At 43.6% G+C, this 17054-nt stretch overlaps 1 long non-coding RNA gene across 1 annotated transcript; it reads right to left on the bottom strand.

Moving 5' to 3' along the window:
* Window positions 1-8605: 8605 nt before the first annotated feature.
* On the bottom strand, window positions 8606-11065 carry LOC309366251. Its single transcript, XR_014166612.1, has 2 exons — window positions 10853-11065; window positions 8606-8851 (listed from the first exon to the last, which is right to left on the bottom strand). It is a non-coding gene; the product is annotated as an uncharacterized lncRNA (long non-coding RNA).
* Between the last annotated feature and the right edge of the window lie 5989 nt (window positions 11066-17054).

The raw sequence follows: 17054 nt of genomic DNA, 5'->3' as shown, positions 1-17054 counted from the left end.
TCAGATGTAGTCAAGCTTCTGGTTTCCATTTGTTGGAAATTACAGGAGAGGAAAGTTCTCTTATTCTCAGATCCTGCATACAGTTTTCATATTGGCACCTGGTTGGCCACTGGGAAAGCAGGATTCTAGACCGGATGGGCATTGTTCTGATCTAACAGGGTCTTCTTATCTGGTACTCAGAGGAATCAATCCACAACTTAGGATCTCTGGTCTCAGTTTAGGACGTAACACTAACAAAACAGACTGGTAGGTATCTGTTCCTTGTTCAGCTTTTTTTGGGAGTGGGGTCACAGATACAGAATTTAAGGGGCAGGGACTGATGAATAAACATGTGGTTATGGAAGTTCCAAGTGTCACACCCTGTTGGATCTGGGGTCAGAGCCCAGATAAGGTGACCTGTTTGCCTTTGATCAAGACAGACAAGGAGAAAACAAAAGCTCAAAATGCATTGTGCCGCTACTGTACAAACAAAAAGGTTCAGCGTGTACACCTGGCAGACACAGGATCGCCTTTGACTGCAATGTCTCAGCCAAAATTCATCCTGGGCCAATGTAAAAAAAAATGTGTCTATAACCGGCTTAGGTCACAGGAAATCTATCAAGAACATACCACCATAGCCTCAAAACTGAATTGCCATGTTTTTGAGCTGCTGTGTTACGAACCGGATTTAAAAGCTACACTTTTTAAAACTTGCATTCACTGAGTTGAACACGGTCTGAACACTCCTTTGCTTGAGATACTGGTTTATGAAGATCCCACCTTGGTAAATCCAGGTTGTAGGTTTCTGGCAGTGAACAAATGGCATCAGACATGCTGGTTGGGGTCCAATCCTGAGTGAAAACCTCTTGATGTATCTGCCTACAATTCGCCAGGCTTATTCTACTCTGGATTATTATTTGTTGTTGTTGTTTATTCAACTATACCTGGAGGTCTCAGGGCGGTTCACAACAAGACCACAACATATCAAACCAAACCAAAAGCAGTAACCCAATAACCCCCCTATAGGAAATAAGCTCCTATGCATATGAATTTAGGTAAAAAAAAAGGTAAGGTAAAGGACCCCTGGATGGTTAAGTCCAGTCAAAGGCGACTATGGGGTTGCGGTGTTCATCTCACTTTACAGGCCGAGGGAGCCGATGTTTGTCCACAGACAGCTTTCTGGGTCATGTGGCCAGCATGACTAAGCAGCTACTGGTGCATGGAGCACCATGACGAGTGCCAGGGAGCACTGAAACACTGTTTACCTTCCCACCACAGTGGTACTTATTTATCTACTTGCACTGGCATGCTTTCGAACTACAGTGGTACGTTCGGTTGTGGACAGGATCCATTCCGGAGCTCCAGTTGGATCCCGAGGTTTCCACAACCGGAGGGACTGCTTCTGCGCATGCAGGCACAGCGGTAGAGAGCTTCTGCGCATCCCTACTTCATGTTATAGCTAAGTTGTTGGTGAACACATTAAAAACACATTGTCAAACCCACATTTTGAACGTTTATTTGATGAGCTGATGAGTTCGGCTCACTGAGATCGCTGAGATGTCTAGTACAAGTGCAGCCTTGACTTGCTTCTCCAAGTGAAGATCTGTCTTAGTTTTCATCAGGAAATCGGGTGAACGTTTGTCCTTGCAGATCCGAGCTCTTCAGCAGCAACATCAAGCCTTGCAGCATTTGCGATTTGGACCACAATAGCCACGTATTTGCCCCTCGGGGCATAGAGCAGGTTTTATCACACAGTAACCCCCCATCTCATCACAAGGGATAAGGTGCACCCCTGCAGAAAATAAACATATCATTTCAGTGTTTTTATCTAGGGTATGAATTCAGAGCCGTGAGTAGTTTGGACACCAGGCAATGGGAATCCCTGTGGTCTTAAACAGCTACAATTTTGCTGATTCTGTCTGCAGAACCAGTGGCCCTTCGGATGTTACACTGTCCTGAAGGAGGCTGAGTTACGATTTAGTCAGAAATAAATGAGATTGATTTCCGTGGCACCTGCTTCAAACCATGTGTGCTTAGGACCAAAGAATCTTAATGCATTGCAGCACTGGCATAGCATTAAACAAAAAAGTGCTTTCTATTTGGCCAAACCCCCTTCCATTAAACAACTAATCTGCACCCCTTAACTCCCCAGTCTGAGCTGCCCTCTTACCTGTGAAAACTTGGAAGAGCAGAACAACCATAGCAAAGAAAATGTGGAAGAACTTCATGGCCAAAGTTTTCTCTGAGATCTCAAGACATCTAGCGAGAAGCAGCTTCAAGAGAAAGTGACAGTGGATCTGGATACAAATTGAAGATCCCCTCTATATACAGGTATAGTAATTTAGAGACAAAGGAATGTTGAAATGAGGGCACTCAAGGCTGTTTGCCATGCTGAGCTTGCACAATTCATTATCAGCATGGACTCCACACTGAGAGAGAGCAAGAACTGGCCCTGTTTTGATAGAAAGATTGCAACTTGTCCAGCCTGAGGTAGACAAATTACTTAGATAATTGAGGGAGATGACATTTCATCTTATCTCTCAGATCACCTTGAGGGAAGGTGAAGGTGTCAGAACAGTACTGGAACATCACTAGACTCCACTCTCCCTTCCTGTGGTTTCCATCAAGTGGGGCTCAGTACAGGTAAAGGTAAAGGACCCCTGGAAGGTTAAGTCCAGTCAAAAGCGACTATGGGCCGAGGAAGCCAGTGTTTGTCCATAGACAGCTTTCCAGGTCATGTGGCCCTCATGTCTAAACCGCTTTTGGCACAACAGAACACAGTGGCAGAAACCAGAGCAGCACACGGAAATGCCGTTTACCTTCCCGCCACAGTGATACCTATTTATCTACTTGCACTTTGATGTGCTTTCGAATTGTTAGGTTGGCAGGAGCTGGGACAGAGCAACGGGAGCTCACCCTGTCATGGGGATTTGAACCACTGACCTTCTGATCACCAAGCCCAAGAGGCTCAGTGGTTTAGACCACAGCGCCACCCGCGTCCCTATGGGGCTCAGTACAAACTCCTACATAACTCCTAAAAATCATTATTTCACAGCTCATGAATTACCAGTTGCTGAAAAACCAAAAAAGCAGGGTGTGTTCTTGTGCTCAAATCCTATTTGCAGTTTTCCCCCAGGCATTTGGTTGGCTGCTGTGAGAACAGGATGCTGGACTAGATGGGCCATGGGTCAGATCCAGCAGGCTCATATTTTACTTTTCTATAAATAGCTGAAACAGATTAGAGGGCTGTGATTTCATTCACGGTATGGAATGTAAAGCCAAGAGAATGGAAAATAAATATATTATAGTGCAGCCTGCACCATGTTGCTCTATGAAGTGCACTTGTTCACTGTACCAGCCAGTCAGCCAGTCTTGGCCATTTCTCTGATTCCACCCCCCATTCCCAACCAGTCACCCCCAGTTTCTGTGTTTGACTTAGCCAGCCACCATGGCCATTGAGCATGCATGTTACCTGCTGGGATGTTTTGGGCTCCCCTCCATTAGGAGTATTTTATAATGATTTGCCATTCGGTGTGAAGGCAACCACAGAACCTCAGAGTATGCACCACACGCTTCCGCCCCTTTGCCAAACTTCCCTGGGGTGCCCATGGTTGCCGCGTCAGATCTCTTTCCTGACATATGGGGAAGAACATAGCTCAATGGTAGAACACATCCATTGCATGCAAAAGGTCCTCAGTCCAATCCCTAATATGTTCAGGTAAGGGTGGGAAAGACCCCCACTGGGAACCCTTGAGAGCCACTGAAGGAGATTGTTGGCAATGCAGTCGTACCATGGAAGTCAAACAGAATCCATTCCAGAAGTCTCTTTGACTTCCAAAACGTTCAAAAACCAAAGTGTGGCTTCTGATTGGCTTAAGGAACCTCCTGCAGCCAATCGGAAGCCCCGTTGGACTTGCAGCTTCCAAAAATAGTTCGCAAACTGGAACAGTAAATTCCTACAATGATCTTTGGCAGGCAAGCAGCCTGATAAGCAGCAAAGACTCTTCATCAGTTTTAGTTAAGTTTATTTAAAAGAAAAAACATATCCAGAGCATGGCGTTCTGCCTGCTCTCATTAATCTTAGTTGCTCAGTCTGACTCATTATCCCTCCCCCAACAGGAAGAACGCCAAAATCCTGCCTTTCGTCTCCTTCCCTTCCGTTGCTCTTTGAACTTCTCCAATCTCCTCGTTCGAGGACTGCAAGGCTTGCCTAGCTCTTCCCCAGAAGACTCAGCCTCCGATACTTGCTTATCTGCTGGTTGCCTAGCAACACTTTGGCCGACTTCCATCTCTTCCTCTCCTTGAGAGCTAACAGTGTCTTGCCTGGGAAGGAGGCAGCCTGGGCTGTCTTCTCTGAACTCAGACAGTTCTCAGCTGAAGAGTTGGCTCCTTGCTCAATTTCTGAGGCCGACTCTTCCGCTGCACTTGGGGGGGGGGCACATTCCTGACACTTCCGGGTTTGCGGTGTTTGGAAGCCAAACTGTTTGGGAACTAACCTGTTCCAAAACCAAAGTATGACTGTACTGAGCTTTTATATTCTAAAAATAAGGCAGCTTCCATGCCCCACACAACCTGAGAAGAAGAGGAAAGGGCATTGCTGCAACTGCCCTGGTTGGCCTGAAAAATCAGGATTGCTGTATTTTGAAGCTCAGTACACTGCACCTTTCACCTGCTGGTGTGAACAGATGGATCCATCAACCTCCGGATGCATTGGGTGATTTAATGATAACCCCTTTAGTTGGCCCAGCTTGCAGCAAGGGTCAAGGTGGAGTTTTATGGCCATCATTTTAAAGACTGGTCAGGTAACATGCCAGCCATGTAGGCAGAGTGTGATCTGTGGTGCAAGAAGAGTCTTGCAAGTGTGCGGGAATGTCCATTCAGCCACAAAATGTTGGCGGGTCTACAAATTTTCTTATGAGAAAGGAAGGAAACATCTGCCACCAATGCAGTAAAAATCCACTGGTTTGAAAGACAGTAGATGGGCTCCAGCTTCTGACACTATGGGGCAGCTCACAGGTAGGGAAACTTTGTGTCTTGAAGATACTGCTGAACTATTTATTGGGGTCACATAGGCTCTATGTGGGGGCTGAATAATGAGGCGCATTAGGGTAATTCAGAGGTCTCAGCCCTTCAAGATGAGTGATGTCAAGAACTCCACAAGACATCTGGAATATTGTGTCCAGTTCTGGGCACCACAATTTAAGAAGGATGTTGATAAGCTGGAATGTGTGCAGAGGAGGGCAACTACAGTCATGCCTCGAGTTGAATGTGCTTCAGGTTGAGCACTTTCGGGTTGCACTCTGCGGCAACCTGGAAGTAACGGAGTGCGTTACTTCTGGGTTTCACTGCTCGCACATGCACAGATGCTCAAATGCACGGAAGACGCACATGCAGGGAAGCGGCGAAACGCAACCCGCGCACACATCTTTCCCGCCCCGACCTGGCCACAGTGATCCATGCAACAGTCACCTCCAGGCTTGACTACTGTAATTCGCTCTACGCAGGGCTGCCCTTGAAGCTGTCCCAGAAACTCTAGCGGGTGCAGAATGCTGCAGTGAGGCTCCTCACAGGGTCTCTGCCATGAGAGCATATTCACCCAGTGCTTTTCCAGCTGCACTGGCTCCTGGTGGAGTACAGGGTCAGATTTAAGGTGCTGCTTTTGACCTTTAAAGCCCTTCACGGCCTAGGACCCTCGTACCTATGGGACCGCCTCTCCTGGTATTCCCCACAGAGAGCCTCAAGGTCCATAAATAGCAACACCCTAGTGATCCCGTGCCCTAAGGAAGTTAGATTAGCTTCAACCAGAGCCAGGGCCTTTTCAACTCTGGCTCCGGCCTGGTGGAACGCTCTGTCTCATGAGACCAGGGCCCTGCAGGATCTGATTTCTTTCTGCAGGGCATGTAAGACAGAGTTGTTCTGCCTGGCCTTTGGCTTGGAGCCAATTTGATTCCCTCCCTCTCTTTCTTTTTTCTTTTCGTTCTCCTCCTGCGATGAGGCTACATTTTAATGTTTCAATATTTTAATGTTGTATTTCAATTTTGTTTTTAAGTTGTAATCATTCAACTTGTTTTTATTATTGCTTGTAAGCCCGGTCTTGGCTGGGGAGGTAAAGGTAAAGGTACCCCTGCCCGTAAGGGCCAGTCTTGACAGACTCTGGGGTTGTGCGCCCATCTCACTTAAGAGGCCAGGGGCCAGTGCTGTCCGGAGACACTTCCGGGTCACGTGGCCAGCGTGACATCGCTGCTCTGGCGAGCCAGAGCCGCACACGGAAACGCCGTTTACCTTCCCGCTGGTAAGCGGTCCCTATTTATCTACTTGCACCCGGAGGTGCATTCGAACTGCTAGGTTGGCAGGCGCTGGGACCGAGCAGCGGGAGCGCACCCCGCCGCAGGGATTCGAACCGCTGACCTTTCGATCGGCAAGTCCTAGGCGCTGAGGCTTTAACCCACAGCGCCACCTGCGTCCCCCTTGGCTGGGGAGGGCAGGGTATAAATAAATATTATTATTATTATTATTATTATTATTATTATTATTATTACTTTCCATTCAGGATGCGAACGGGGTTCTGGATCCCGTTTGCATCCCGAGGTACCACTGTAGAATGATCAAGGGTCTAGAAGTCAAGTCTTATGACGAACTCTTGAAGGAACTGGAAATGTTTAGCCTGGAAAAAGAAGACTGAGAGGAGTTATGATAGCCATCTTCAAATATTTGAAGGGCTGTCACATGGTGGATGGAGAAAGCTTGTTTTCCCCTGCTCTGAAAGGCAGGACTTGAATCAATGGTTTCAAGTTGCAGGAAATGAGGTTCTGATTAAACATAAGGAAAAACTATTTGACATTAAGAGCTGTTCAACTGTGGAACAGTCTCCCTTGGTGGAGTCTTTTAAACAAAGGTTGGATGGCCATCTGTCATGGATGCTTTAGCTGAGATTCCTGCATTGCAAGGGGTTGGACTAGATGACCCTTGGGCCCCTTCCAACTCGAAGATGCTATGATTCTATGTTTTAAGGTCTCTACCACTAAGCTGTGGTCCTGTTGGAAGAGAAATTAATGGAATGCTAGCCTGCTCTTTCTCTTGGACCTTTCATTGGCTTTTGACACTGTGCACCCTATGTGGTATTCAATGCTAGTACTACTCAGAGTAGACCCATTGAAGCTGAAAGGTATGACTAACTTACATGGCTCATTAACTTACATGGGTCTGCTCTGATTAGGACTTGGTTGAAAAAAAAACCTATATTGCCATTGCCTCTGAGTGGGTTCTCAATAATTCAATTCCTACCTGAGAGACCAGGAAGTGGTGTTGGAGCTCCTGGCTGACCCTGTGGCATTTACGCTGCAGGGTGCTGCAAGATGCCATCTCACACAGATTTCAGCATCCAGGGCAGGGCATACCACTAGGCAAAATGAAGCCGATCTGGTAGATCTCTGGATGGTTTGCAGTAAGGTTTCAGATTCCTAACATTTTAGCAAGAGGAGCAACAAAATGACTCTCCTCTCCTAAGTTATACTGCTTGGATTAAGAAAGCAGAGTGGGTAGGTAAACAGGAGTGATAGTGTGTGTGTGTGTGTGTGTGTGTGTGTGTGTGTGTGTGTGTGTAGGAGGAGGACTATGGGATCCATTCAGTTTTGGGACTCAGGATGCTTTAATTTTGAGTGTATGTCTTTTCCACCAGGCTATTATAAAAACCGTATAGTTAAAGCTATAGTTTTCCCAGTAGTGATGTATGGAAGTGAGAGCTGGACCATAAAGAAGGCTGATCACTGAAGAATTGATGCTTTTGAATTATGCTGCTGGAGGAGACTCTTGAGAGTCCCATGGACTGCAAGAAGATCAAACCTCTCCATTCTTAAGGAAATCAGCCCTGAGTGCTCACTGGAAGTACAGATCCTGAAGCTGAGGCTCAAATACTTTGGCCACCTCATGAGGAGAGAAGACTCCCTGGAAAAGACCCTGATGTTGGGAAGATGGAGGGCACAAGGAGAAGGGAACAACAGAGGACAAGATGGTTGGACAGTGTTCTTGAAGCTACCAGCATGAGTTTGATCAAACTGCCGGAGGCAGTGGAAGGCAGGAGTGCCTTGCATGCTCTGGTCCATAGGGTCACGAAGAATCAGACATAACTAAACAACAACAACAATTGTAAAAACCAAAAACCACCAAGTTCCCCAAAGCCTGAAGTCTCCCAGCCCCTGCTGTAAATAGGTGGTTTATCTAGCCAAGACAGTGGAGTTCAACCTTTTCTGGATAGATTTGATCCGTCTCTAAAGGATCAGGTGCACACCCCGGGGATCATTTTGGATCCAGCTCAGTCACTGGAGGCACAAGCTGAGGGTGTTGTACTGTACCAGCTCTGGTCCTTTTTTGAGGAGCTAGCCTGGCTATGATTACGCACACTCAAGGTATCTCCTGGTCAGACTACTGCTGTGTGTTATACATGGGCTGCCTTTGAAGACTGTTTGAAGACTGAAATGTCAGCTGATCAGACATGCAGCTGCGAACTTTATAAGCATAGCAAAAGCCACCAGGAGCTTGAGAAACTTCAAAACTGAGCAGGGAGCACCAGGAACATCCAACAGTCTCCTTGGACCGAATCGTATCTTGCATTGAACGCTTCAGCTGCTTATTTCTGACATGCATTTAATGAGTGGGATGCAATGCTTTTAACAATTTCTGCCTTAGCATATATTGAGCACTCCCCCCCCCCCCGTGTGAAGTTCGGTTTCTCTTATCCACAGTTACGCATCTGAGTCTAACTTTTTGCAGCACTTTCTCTTCTCGCCACATTCAAACGGAAGTACTTTGTTGCTGGGGCAGTGTGAACTCTTATGGACGCAAAAGCCTCTCATCCTCTCACAAACCTTGCCCGCTGGAAGAAATAGAGAACAAAATGGTTAGAGGGGCCTCCGCGTGGAAGGTTAAAAGAAAAAGCACCATGCTCATATGATTAAGCCTAGGGCTAATCAGCTAAGCTTCCCGAGCAGATTCCCGAGCAGCAAAGTGAGATGTTTCTTTTTGCGATTAGGCAACAAGATCCATGTGACTTGGCTCCTGCTTTTGCTAGCTAAGACCAGAGTCAGAGTGCCAGGCGGCAGCAGCAGGGGTGGGGGCCAGACACCCACAGGAAAAAAAATGTTCCCTCCCCCTTCAGAAATGCAGGGCACCTGCCTTTCTGTTCGACCTGGCTCATAGTTTCCCTCCTGCTAAATCTCTGCCTAACATGAAGTCCATTTGTCTTTGGCCGCTCTGAAAGACCAGCTGACAGGCAGCACAGGCTCATGCCTTGCAAATTGGGCAGGCAGGAAGCAGCCATTTGCTTTGGAGTAAAGTGGGGCATTTCTCGTTCATTTCTTCAGCGCCCTCAGTGGCAAGGACTTCAGAAACTGCCTGCACCCCTGGTGAGTGGGAATTCGCAATAGATTGCCTGGTCAAAAATTATGAAACCGCTGTCACAGTCTGGACTTCAAACCAATTTTGGTATCCATACATCGCCCAGGCCTTTGATCCCACCCACTGCCATCTCTGCCCCCAACCCCACCAATGAAATATTGCTCAGCAGCAGTTGATCCTGGGGTGATCCTGGTGGGATGAGCTTGCACACCTGGTTTCCCAATGCCCAAGCATTGCTGCTCCTTTTCAAGTTGCATGTGGGGTAAGGCATGTGGAGCTCAGTGGGGTTTGGGTATAGTGGCAGGAACGTCAGATGGGCAAGACTGGCAACATAAGGCCTGTTGAGGATTATGCATAATGACCAAAGAATGTACAAAATTCAGTCATTATGAGGCCTGCAGGGGGGTTGTATATATTGACCAGGAATTGTGCACAATTCCCTCTTCACAGAAAAAGTACATGTACATTGTCCACGAGACATGGTGACTGTGCACAATGGCTGGTTATTGTCCAAATTAACCACTCAATTCATATTCCCCTGAACATTGCATATATATGGATTGTATATCTAACCAAGATATACTCATTGAATGTTAACAAATGGAAGTTGTTCTGGTTTGATCCCAGAATGTCCCGCTTTTCCTTGCAACATCCCTATTTTCATCAGATAAATGTTGGTGGGTATGACATAAGCTCATAGATTCCAGTGAGTCAACCCTGAGTATGGCTTATTTCGATACAATGTTATTATATCTATAATCACATTATATATATATATATATAAAATATATATATTTAAAAGAGAGTTATCGATCACTCACTTCAACATCCCTTTGCACTTAATCAATATAAGCAACTTTCCTTCTTTTATATATATATATATATATAATTTTTCTGTTTTACAATGTAAAATACTCATTTTTACCTTCTTGAGATATGAATGACTTCCCTTCTTCTCTTTACATGGTTAATTTTACATATCATAAATCACTGCATATTTTGCATAAACTATACCATTCAGTACATCCATCATAACTTATTTACACTGTTGAATTTATGTTAATGCGGCCAACGTTTTCAAATATTACACAATTTCCCCCCATACTGTATATTCAATAAACTTTTTCCAATCTTCTTTAAACGAATGTTCTTCTTGTTCTCTTACTCTATAAGTTGGATCTGCAAGCTGTGCATGTTCCATCAACTTAAGCTGCCATTCTTCTTTGGTTGGGACGTCACTTGTTTTCCATTTGGGGGCTAGGAAAACATGGGCCACAGTAAATAACCTTTTTTTGAAACCTGGGAACCAGTCTGAATTATCCCCAACAGAAAGGGCTTTTGGGGGGAAAGTACTTTAAGAAAAAAAAATTCAATTCATTATGGATCATTTCCCAATACTCTTTTACCCCTTTACAAGTCTACCATATGTGAAAGACTTTTTTAAAAATCGGAGTCTCTTTTTTCTTCTTTTTCTTTTTACCTTGTTCAGCCTGGCTGGCCAGGGCCAGCAACAGCAAAGGAAGAAGAAAAAGGGAGAGGAATCTCATGGTTGAAGCTCCCTTTGATAACTCAAGGCTGCTGCAGAAAGGACGCTGATCAGTGATGAATCAAGCTGAGAAGTTCCAGTTATTTATACAAGTGTGTGATAATAATAAAATAAAGGTCTCTGCTTTGCAGTGAGGCACCTGCAAGGCGTAGGCAATCACTATCCTTTAGAACATCCCCAGCATCAATCTTCTGCCCAACCTTCCCCCCTAAATTAACCTAGTTAATTGTGCTGAATATTCCTCGTAGGAGTTGCCTGGTACACCTCGAACTATCTGTACTAACTTGTCCTATCATTATCTCTTCTATAACCTTTCAGAATTGCCGTTCATCCTCCAGCTGTTTGAAAAAGAGAAGGAAGGACCGTGGGTGATATCCAGCAAAATTCTTGCCTGGGTAGGAAGACAGGGGGAGCAGAGTGGAGCACAAGGAGACCGGATTTATTTTTATTTTCTGAGGGGACAGGACACTTTGTGCATCTGCATCTAATCACGCCCCTTTCTAAAATTTATCTATTGCTGTGTGTTTTTCTGTTTGGAAATCTACCAAAGAATAAAATAGAATAAAGTCATGATTAAGGGCTTCTTGTTTTTCAGGATGGTAGAGGGCATGTGTGCTGTGTCCCATTGTTCTTCTGATAGGAAATGTTCTGCATGGGGAGAATGGGAGGCGAAGATCGAGAAGAGTCCGGGTGGGACTGAAAAAGGTCCCTAATTTCATCTGAGGAATGTCAGAGGGTGTGCTGCTGCCAGAATTTCAAAATTTGGTGTGGGGAGGGGATGAGAACACCAGTCATGAGCTAATGAATAATTAAAATCTGGGACATGGTTTGCACAGCTTCTGTATATGATGAGAACAAGAGAGGGCAGACAACAAGATACTGTATTGACCAAGAAATGAAGTCTTTTTATAATGTACTGGAGTAAGAAGACATAAGAGAATGTAAAGCCATTTTTGTTACTTGGAACCTTTCAATATTATTTGTTTGTGTCTGGAATTCATATGGAAATTTGTTCCTATGCATTTAATTCTAGAAATCCTCCTCTGCTTGTATTTTATTTTAATTGACATCTGTAAGCATACAGCTCTAAACGACCTCGGTCCTGTATACCTGAAGGAGCGTCTCCACCCCCATCATTCAGCCCAGTCCAGAGCCGAGGGCCTTCTGGTGGTTTCCTCACTGCGAGAAGCCAAGTTACAGGGAACCAGGCAGAGGGCCTTGTTGGTAGTTGCGCCCGCCCTGTGGAACGCCCTCCCACCAGATGTGTGGGAAATAAGCAGCTATCTTCTCTTTAAAAGACATCTGAAGGCAGCCCTGTTTTGGGAAGTTTTTAATATTTAATGCTGTATTGTTTTTAACACTTGATTGGAAGCCGCCCAGAGTGGCTGGGGAAACTCAGCCAGATGGGTGAGGCATAAATAATAAATTGTTGTTGTTGTTATTAACTTTGTTAAGTTATGAATAAATATATGTAAATTAAAGTTTAAAAGAAAGAAAGACCCAGATCATGACTGAACTTGGGATCTTGATCACTAGGCAGCAATAGTCCTACTCAGAGTACACCCATGGAAATAACCCTAATGTGCCTTCAGTAGCATTAAATACCACTCTCAATGACCTATGGACAACCACAAGGTAAAGGTAAAGGAACCCCTGACCCTTAGGTCCAGTCGTGGCCGACTCTGGGGTTGCTACACTCATCTAGCTTTACTGGCCGAGGGAGCTGGTGTACAGCTTCCGGGTCATGTGGCCAGCATGACTAAGCCGCTTCTGGCGAACCAGAGCAGTACACGGAAACACCGTTTACCTTCCCGCTGGAGTGGTACCTATTTATCTACTTGCACTTCATGCTTCCGAACTGCTAGGTTGGCAGGAACTGGGACCGAGCAACGGGAACTCACCCCGTCGCGGGGATTCGAACCTCCGACCTTCTGATCACCAAGCCCTAGGCTCTGTGGTTTAACCCACAGCGCCAAGTGGCTCCTTAATAATCAGTGCCAGTTAGGTCATGGGTCCAGTCCAGGTTGAGTTCAGTGTTCACATAAACCAAGCAAAACCCAAGCTCTGCCTGGGTGCATGAAAAGCATTGGCTGCAGTTATCTGCTCCTGGGAATCGGTGAAGAGGGCTTCAGTCAAGAGGGATCTTGGAAATATCGGTATATGATGCGCTTCCACTGGAGGTGCGTCATATTAAGCCGTGGATGGTTTTTTTTCAAAAATGTAAAAAATTCAATTTTGAATTTGCTGATTAATATGTGTTTAATTAGATGATCATCTGAGCAGACTGATATTCACTTCATTGCCTGCTTTCAGGAATGGACTGCTCTGGCTCACTTTCAGGAATGGACTGATCTGGCTCACACAACAACAACACGAAAGATATCAATACACAACACACAAAAATCAGCATTCGAAAACTTAAAAAAACAAAAACAAACAAAGAAAGAAACAAATCCATATCTTACAAGTTAATATTATAAACACTAAAACAACAACAACAAAACATTGACTTCCACCAATCCCACAGCACCTCCTTTATCTCTCATTCTGTCTTCCTGTTTTCCTGTTTTCTTTATACTCTCTATCCTAACATCTAGATAAAAATCCTTCTTTCATATCCTTTCACTTCACAAGGTTATTCCAGACTCAGGCAGATTTCTGCCCTCAAACCTTGACTTTTGAGGTATTCATTTAGGAACTCCCATTCTTTTTTAACTTCATTTTTTGGTTTTTGTCTTATTATATCTGTCAATTTGGCTAATTCTAAGTATTCTGAGAGCTTACATAGCCACTCTCCCCTAGTGGGTAACTGATTCCCTTTTCAGTACTTAGCCACCAGGATTCTTGCTGCAGACGTTGCGTATAAGAAAAAATTATTTTTGTCTTTTGGAATATCGTCATTTAAAATTCCTCAAAGGAATGCCTCTGGCCTTTTACTATATGATATTCTTAATATTTTCTTTCTTCGTGGATCATGCTCCAAAATTTCCCAATTTCAGGGCATGTCCACCACATATGGTAGAAGGTTCTTTTTGTATCTTGCATCTCCAGCACTTATTATTATATGTTGTATTCATTTTTGCAAGCCTTTCTGGTGCCAGGTACCACCTGTGATACATTTTCATATTGTTCTCTCTTATTAGGTAACATGCGGTAAAATTTATATTTTTTGTCCATAGTCTTTCCCATTCATTATATTCAATTAGGTGGCCCAGATCTAGTTCCCATTTTTTAATAGCACCTCCTTTTCTACTTTCCCATTTTGTAACGGTTTATATACTTTTGAGAGAGTCTGTTGGTTGTTATATAAAATTTCTTTTTCCCATACCGAGATTTTTTTATCAAACCCCTTAAGCTTACTATCCTTCTCAAATATTGTTTTTAATTGAATATATTCCAACCAAGTCACCCCCCTCTCTTTTAATTCTTCAAATTTCTTTAGTGTTGGGCAATCTTTTATCTCTTCTACAAGTTCCCTATATGTTAGCCAGCTATCTTTCATATTGCTTCTATGCAAGGCTGATGACTCTATAGGTGATAGCTACCAGGGAGTTTTGGCTGTTACTATTGTTTTATTTCTTTCCCAGACTTCAAATAGGGCCTTTCTCACCAAATGATTAGTGAATCCTCTATGTGCTTTTATTTTATCGTGACCCAGATAGCCATGCCACCCAAAAACTTTGTCCCAGCCCTCCAGGTCTAAGATTTCGGTGTGTGTCAGTAACATCCAATCTTTCAGCCGTGTCATGCATTCAGCCTCAAAATACAGCTTGAGGTTTGGGACTGTGAACCCGCCCCTTTCTCTAGGCTCCATCAGTACTTTGAACCTTACTCTTGGCTTCTTACCTTGCGAGATAAAATTAGAAAGATCCCTTTGCCAACCTTTAAAATATTTTGTCCCGATAATTATTGGGATTGTCTGGAAAAGAAAGAGCATTTTTGGCAGAATTGACATTTTTATCAAGGATATCCTTCCCCATAATCATCTTTAAAGACGTCCCACTTCATTTGCTGAAAAAACGTGATCATTACAAACCATTGACACAGACATTAAGGAAGAATGAAATTGAATTTAAGTGGGAATTTCCAGAAGGGATCTCCTTTTACCATAAAGGGAAAAAGATTAAATTCACAGGTCCAGCAGGATTGGAAGAAGATGAAAAGGATAGTAAAGAAGAAGAAGAAAAAGAAGAAGAGGAAGAGGAAGAAGGACAGGTTTAAGACTTTTATACTTTTGCTGGTAAAGGGAACACAAAACGGCACTGAAATTATGGACATGGAATTTTAATGGAATTAATGATAAAAAGAAAAGAAATAAAATTGAACATTTCCTTAAAAAAGGAATTTGGATATTATTTGTCTACAAGAAACTCATGTGGCGAGAAAGCATAGAAGAGTATTGATTAATAAAAAAATGGGAAATGAATTTGTTTCATCAGACAGAAGCAGGAAGAGAGGAGTGGTTTTGTATATAAAAAATAAATTTGAGGCTCGGCAGATATTTAAAGATGAAGAAGGTAGGATAAGTGTGGTACAAGTCACATGGCAAGGTGAAAAACTGATAATAGTCGGAGTGTATGCACCAAATGGAAGTAAAACTGAATATTATAAAGATTTAGAAGAAAAACTATTTGAATTTGTGGATCAGAAATTTATAATAATGGGTGATATGAATGGAGTAGTTTCAATGGAAATGGATAGGCTGAGGCCAAGAGAAAAATCGAAGGAAGGAAAACTACCTAAGACTATTTTTTCTATGATTGATAACTTTAATTTGGTAGATGTTTGGAGATTAAGACACCCATTAGAAAAACAATTTACTTATTTTTCAGAACCAAATCAATCAATGTCAAGAACAGATTATGTTTGGATATCCAGCAAGTTAACACCAAGAGTGACAAAAATAGAAATACAACCAAAAATAATTTTGGATCATAATGCAATAAAATGTGAAATAAAAGAAATGGAGGAAAAAACCTTTCGATGGAGGCTAAATGAGAACTTATTGGATGATCAAAAAATAAATGAGAAAGTGCAGAAAAACTTAACTGATTATTTTGTGAATAATTGTAACAAAGGAGCAAAAATGTGTGTAGTGTGGGATGCTAGCAAAGCAGTAATGCGAGGGATTTTTATACAGCAGAATACTATCAGAAATTTGACCAAACTGTGGGAGGCAGCGGAAGACAGGCGTGCCTGGCGTGCTCTGGTCCATGGGGTCACGAAGAGTCGGACAGGACTAAACGACTAAACAACAGCAACTCTGCTTTTCAGTCAAAAGGCTCCCAGAGTGGCTTATGTACAATTTTTTAAAAAAACAACAACAACATGGTACAGCAAGGGAAAAGGGAAACAAAAACCTGAATGCCTTACCAATTTCTAGATATTAATAGCCAGTTGACACAGTTCAGGGCTAGGAGGTGCCTGAATTAGCTTGACCTCCAGCAAAAGCAGATGCCATGAGCCCTACTTCCTATCACTTCCCAAGAGGCAGTCTGGTGGAGCGGTCCATTAGGAGGTCCATCTTTCCTGCACTGCTTGGTCATCTGTCATGGATGCTTTAGCTGATATTCCTGCATTGCAGAGGTTGGAGTAGATGAGCCTTGGAGTCCCTTCATGAGAAATATATGTTGCTTTTTCAGAATAAACAATGCTTTTAATTATTGCTTTTTTGTAAAGGTCATAAGGCTATAAGGATGCAACAATTAGGGATTTTTTATCTGGGGGCCTCTTAACATAATTTGCATTTGGGGGTTATTTATAAGGAGCTATATCTTTAGGAGCTTCTGGCTTAAGAACTTCTGCCTTAGAGTGCCTTCCCTTTGGCAGAGAGCTCAGAGGAAACTGTAGCCATGAGGGTCCTTTACCTGAGCATTGTTCTGGTCTTCATCCTCTTCCACGTTGTTGCAGGTAAGAGGGCAGCTCAATCTTGTGGGGGGGAGGGAGGGAGCATCTGCTACAAATGCAGAAGGTCTCAGGTTGAGTCCCAGGTATTTCCCCGATCAGCAACCCTGAAGAACTGTTGTGTGTCAGTGTAGACCATTCTCTCTTTTGTGTAGTATAATTCTTTATAATTTCCCCCCAGACATATTCACAATGATAATCCTATCAAATAGTCACATTGTTTCATAAATTG

Source organism: Podarcis melisellensis (genome assembly GCF_964234715.1).
Source record: "Podarcis melisellensis genome assembly, chromosome: 3".
Classification (NCBI taxonomy): Eukaryota; Metazoa; Chordata; class Lepidosauria; order Squamata; family Lacertidae; genus Podarcis; species Podarcis melisellensis.
This window is presented reverse-complemented; position numbering and strand designations above follow the sequence as displayed.